Consider the following 6,583-nt stretch of genomic DNA (forward strand, 5'->3'; position numbering starts at 1 on the left):
GCTTGCTAATCTCACATGTTTGTGCCCATCAGAAAATCTCCTCGTTGGGGATGGCTAAGCACATGCAACAGGAACCCCAGTTCCTCTGCACTAGATTGCTGCTCATTACACAGTAGCCTACAGAGATAAACAGCATGACATGTACTGGCTTCTGCAGAAAGATGTAGTAAGACACTTTGGCCAGTGTGACTAGGGCTACATATACGGCCATCTCCATTTAGAACACACTGGTTACCTACCGTACAAACACACTTTGATTCAGCTAGAGTCATGCTTAAAAAAGGATTGTTTCCATTAGAATATAGAGGAGGATGCATGTTTGAATGTGCATTGTATTGAAAGGATAGACCACATCTATGCTCCAGAATGCATTCCATTTATGCCCATGGTTCCTACTTATCCTGCAAGCATCATGTGTACAGAAATCTGCAAACACATGCAGAACTTCTTAGCTGCACTGGGGCGACAAATTTTAAGACAATTATGGTGTCCCCAAATGGGAAAAAAGTTTGTATGTATGCTCATATCTCTGGTATTAATAACTACTGTATATGACTGTAAGCTTTAGGTTACAATCCTATAAAATTTGGCTGGCTCTAAATGTTTCTGGATATGAAGATATTGGAACACCTCCCAACCTTACAGAATTTTGCCCTCCTATAAAAAGAGCATGTTTCTCACTACTTTCATTCTTCTCTGTCTGTTCCAGTGCAGTATGCCAGATGCTATGAGGCAGATAGAATAGTTTTGCTGAGTGGCTCATAATAGCTATGGTTGCCTGAAAACGAATTAACAATTTTGAATTTCTGTTCGGGTTTCAATCATGTGCTCATTTACCTAGCAGTAACCCCCCCTCCCCCCCGGAACTAACAGGATCAACTTGCATGTAAACATGCATAAAATCTGAATGCGTGGGATAATCCTGCCATTATATGTTCATCATGCCACGCCTATGCGCCAAAGAAACACACATGCAGGGTTCAGTGGTATAAGCAGTGTCTTAAAGAGCCTGTAGGCAATCTAAACAACCACTGCTGCTTCATGCCCCCTATTAAGCAGTCTGAAATAACAAATAAATACATCTTTTATGATTTTGAATGTGTGCATGAAACAGGCATACATATACCGAATTATATTTTTGCAGTGGGGCTAGAGGAATGTGATAATTGGGAATTCAAAGGAGCTGACTGCGTTTCAGACTTTGTTAAAAAATTCATCAACAAAAATACAAGGATTACACGTTTCTAGCCCACAGTGCAAAAGGGTATGATAACTACTTTATCATTAGACAGTTGCTGGTAGAAAAGGTAAATGTGGACCTCATTACACAGGGCGGGAAACTGATGTGTGTTACTGTTAAGAAGCTGGGCATCAGGTTTCTGGATAGCTTAAACTTTTTGCTAATGAAGCTAGCCAAACTGCCCCAGGCCATGGGCTTTCAGGGCTGCAAGGGGTTCTTCCCTATTACTTTAACACTGCTGCAAATTGTGACTATGTGGGGCTGTTGCCTAGGATGGAGGATTATGGTATTGATAACATGATGCCAGGTGAGAAAGTGGAGTTTCTTTCCTGATACCAGGATAACTGCGGAACTGTATTTAACCTTCAGAAACTGGCCTATTATTGCCAGCAGGATGTTAAAATCCTGAGAAAGGCCTGTCTCCTGTACAGGGGAGAAATTATTTCCATGTCAGGAATGGACCCTTTTAATTATATAACTCTTGCCGGGGTGTGGATGGCCATGTATAGGTACGTGTTTTTAAAACCAGATACAATTGCCCTGCTGCCACGTGACCATTACCACAGACAGACAAAGAGATTTTTGACCCCCTCTATACAGTGGCTAATGTATCTCGAGCATAAAGAAAGTGCCGATATGCAGCACACCCTGAAAGGTGACGAGTTAAAAATAGGGCCTTATTTTCTTGATGGTTATGCCGTAGTTGGAGGGTGGCCCACAGCCTTTAAATTTAATCTGTGTTTTTTCCACAGATGCCCCATGTACTTCACCCAACTGACAGAAACCCATTGAGAGATTCTTCATTTGACGACTTGCACTATAAAACACAGATGAAAGAAAGTTATTTAAAAAGCCAGGGGTTTACGGTTAGGTCCCTGTGGGAATACGAGTGGAGGGAGATGTTGGAGGCCGACAGGGATCTTGCAGCTTTTCTTAGCGAGAAGAAACTCCCGTCACCTCTGGTTCCCAGAGATGCTCTCTTTGGGGGGGCGGACAAATGCTATTTATCTATATTACAAAACAAAGCCTGGTGAAAAAATATACTATTATGATTTTACCCATTTGTGAACAAGACAAAGAAATATCCAATTGGACATCCGCAAATTATTTACAATGACTTTGCTCCCCTATCTGGCTGGCCAAAGTCAAGATGCATCCACCTCGAGGCCTCTTTTTACCTGTTTTACCCTTCAAGGTGGAAGACAAACTTCTGTTCCCACTGTGCCGCACATGCGCACAGGCTAAGCAAAGAGTGCGCTGTGAGCAATGTTCCCTCTAAGCTGTGGAGTCTTGTGAGCAAAAATTCTACTTTGTGAGCTACTGGCATGTTTCTGCCTCAGCCGGAGGTTGCCTCTGTAGAAAGCCCTACGAGTTCTGAAGAGGTCTTCCAAGAAATAATAGATGCCATGCCTGCTAGATATAAGAGCAATGCAAGGGTGCTGTTAAACAAAATGAAACAATACGTGTTTCTTCTTGGGATGACCATGGAACTTTTGTATACAGAGGAGAAAATAGAAAAGGTTCTCATTTGATGGATTTGGTGAAGGCGATTACTCAAACAAATGCCTTGCCCAGCCATCACACACCTAAAGGCTGGGATGCTTTCATGAAGGCCATGGCTGAACTGAATGTACCATCTTCTGTTGTGGGCAACAGGACTAATTGCCAAGCTTTGGAACAACTAAAGAACCATACCTCCATACAGACACACCACAGCTTTCTCACAAACCTTCTAAAAAATGTCAAGCTACCACACACCCCAGCTGGATATAGGGTTGCCAACTTTGACTTACCTCGCCGGCGGGGGACTCCTGGAGGATCCTGGCGCCGCATTCGCGTCACAGGGCAATGACGTCATGACGCCGGGCACGCTGGGGGCGGGGCCATGACCATACAAGGGAAAACCATAGAGTTTTCCCTTGTATGGCCGTGGCCCCGCCCCCAGCGTGCCCAGCGTCATGACGTCACTGCCCTGTGATGCGCACGCCGGGGCGGGGTTCCCCCCGGGGCCCGATTCCCCGGCATCTGGGAACGGGCCTCTGGGGCGGGGGATTTTCCGCCCTCCTGGGGGATTTGGCAGCCCTACCAGCAGTTTATACTTATGTAAAATAAAATTGTTTTTAAATTGTATTTGTGTATGTGTGCATGTTTTGGTTTTGTTTTTTTAAAAAGATAGACAAAAAGCCACATTTCAAACCCACAAGGGAGCGCTTTATTTTTTTTTTGGTAAAAGAATTTTTTATTTTCATGGAAATAACCTCTTACAGTTAAAAAAAAAAACTATTATCATTCTTAAACCAATACCTATATTCCCATATCCCCCCTCCCTCCTGGTGGCTTCCCGCAATGTTTCCCCCTTTGACCCTCCAGTACATCTTAAGATAACATCAATTAATCTCAATATTGTTCTAAACATAGTAAATTGTGCTTCACATCCCAGTTTTTTTCTAGGTAAAGTTTAAAGTCATTCCATTCTTCAAAAAAGTCAAGATCTTCCCTGTTATTCAGTTTCTTCGTAATTTTGTCCATCTCTGCCATGAACAGAATTTTTCGTATCCATTCTTCTATTTCTGGTGTTCTTTCTTGTTTCCAACACTGTGCATACACCATTCTTGCAGTCGTGATCATATACCATAACATAGTCTTTTTAGTTACATTCAGCTCTTCCATTCTAAGTCCTAAGAGCAGAATTTCTGGTGCTTTTTTAAAGGAACATTTCAAAAATGTTTGCATTTCGCTGTGGACCTTTGTCCAAAAATCCACAGCTTTCTCGCATGTCCACCACATATGATAAAATGAACCTTCATGTTTTTTACATTTCCAACACTTATTAGACATGTTTTGGTTCATATTTGCTATTTTCTTTGGCGTCATGTACCACCTATACATCATTTTATAACAATTTTCTTTTACATTAGTACATGTCGAAATTTTTATAGAATTTTTCCACAAATATTGTCAAGGGAGCGCTTTATTGAAATACTATGTTGCTGTGGTGGAACTCGCTGCAAGAAACACATGCCTGGGCTTGCACGAAGAAGTTTTGGGCAAGTCTGGGCATGCCCTTCTTGTTCTTTACAAACTGTTCCACCATTAGGTCATTCCATGCTAAATCCTCAGAATACAGCTCTTGAATCTGTTCAAAAGAAAGCCCCTTACAGCGCATCTGCAGAAAAAATATGCAGTGATATCCACAGACCACTGAGTCAGAAGTCTGCACTTGCCTGGGTTGGAATACATTCTCACAGGCATTTGTTCTCAAAAATCTCACAATGTTTTTTGGAAATAAGGGGCTATTAGGCCCATAGGAGTCAACGAACTCACCACATCCATCCGTTGTCAAGTATATGGCAAGCCAGTGTTCTCCAGGGAGGTTGTGGGGGTGGGTATTCACAACTAGCCCCACAGGACTTTGGTGCAGTCTTTGTTTGGGGAGCCAGTCGCTCAGGTACACTCCCAAGAAAGTCTTTTTGGTGTAGGGGCCTGTCGATAACACAGATGTTAGCGGCAGGGTGTCCAAGTTACATGTAGTCAAATAAAACATTTCTCCTATGATTTACCTTTATCACATTGTCGAAAACCCCATAGACAACCATGTTGACTGTGTGAGGCAGTGCACTAGCAAAGCATACCTCAGCCTGCAGGTTCCCGGTTTTAATCAAGGAATAGTGGTCTGCACGTTCCTGATCTGGGGAAAGGTCAAAAGCAAACAGCGTGTGGCCCCGTGCAATCTCCTCACGGTTAACTAACAAAAATCTGTCTTTCATATGTTTACCAGTTGCCTGAACCAGATGCATGTATTCCCTCACGCAGTTTCCAGCTTCAAAGTCCAGCTGCAGTGGCTTAGCAGATACCTGTTCATCGTCCACATAGAGAGCCATAAAACTGATGTCATAATGCTTAAAGTTAAATGGGTTTTTGTTATGGGTTCCACTGAAGGAATCGTTATCCTCCAGACCAATAACCAACAGTTTGGGCCAATTGCCCCAAAAACAAATTCTCCTAGTTGCTGACACAACTCCCTGCAGGGATGCTAAACACTTTCATGCCCACGCGTGGCATGATTTGCAATAGGTTTTAGTTTTGCAGATGTTTGCCAAGGACATGTGCCTTTCTAAGCAGGCTCTGGATCTGCAATATACTTTACAATTAGGGCACCTTTCCTCCTGCTGCAGATCGCATTGGGGGTCCAGACATGAGCGGCATCTATACAGGCAGATGTGTGAGTGGCTATAAACATTACTGCATGCAGCGCAATAATTTCTCTGGCTAAAAAAACACCTTTATGTTTCTCACTCCGTAATAATGATCATCATGGAGCAAGACAAAGTATGTTTTGGGGTATGCAGAGGGGCCCACTTCTAAAAATTCCCCAGCCTTTTCCACCATTCATCACCACAGCAATATTTACCTTTAAATGTTTTTCAAATGTGGCCACATCAGATAGTAATATTTTCTGCTCATCAGAAAATCTGAGTTCCCTATGACTCTCTGCCATAACTTTTTCAGTTTCAAACATTTGCCTTTCCTTTAGTGTGTGGCCTGGCACCCTCTGACCTGGCCTGTGCCCATCTGTCTTTGTTCCCTGTTTACACAAGCAGTATCCCTTATAAAAAATTTTAGAGTACTGTCACAGAAATCAGCCAAGATGGACTCCACAGCTTTTAAAGCACTTTGAGATGTCCCTCTGCCTGTAGAGTGCAAACCGGGTGTTTGTCTAGATAGAGCATTCAACTGACACATTAACTTCACCATGTTCTCACACACAGCTGTAAAAGTAGCATCAGGAACAGAACTGTCCATTTTCTGTTTCTTACTGGGCGGCATGAAGCCATCCCCTTTTTGTTGCCGTTTACAGTCAGTTTGGTGTGTGTACGTTCTTTTTGGTTTACCGCATGCTTTTGGCTTGCGTAGGTCTGACGATCCTTTCACGTGGGATTGTTGCCAGTTGTGATGCTCTGTGGCTTTGCAGGCAGGTTCAGGAATGGAGGCAGGGGTTTCAGGTTGGCAGACCAAACTGGGCCATTGGGGAAGGTAGCTGTGGTTTGAGGTTCTTTTAGGAGAGTTGCACTCTGTTAGGAGAGAAAAAAGAATAAATTTCCAGCATGTGCAACCACACCCTGCATCTACATTCATTTTGTCAGAAACACATCAAGCAATTCAAATATTTAAATATACCTGGCCGTGTTCTTTTGCGTTTCATAGCATTCCACAGAGTCTGTGGAGGTGTCTCTTTTTCTTTAGAGTTGTTGCCATGGGGTTTTGATGGACCCCTATTATCACTGCTGCTTTTGGGGCTCTTTTTCTCAACTAAATAGGAGACAGACAATTAAAAAATCTGAT

The sequence above is a fragment of the Gekko japonicus genome, unplaced genomic scaffold (assembly GCF_001447785.1).
Source record: "Gekko japonicus isolate JY-2015 unplaced genomic scaffold, Gekko_japonicus_V1.1 scaffold115, whole genome shotgun sequence".
NCBI lineage: Eukaryota > Metazoa > Chordata > Lepidosauria > Squamata > Gekkonidae > Gekko > Gekko japonicus.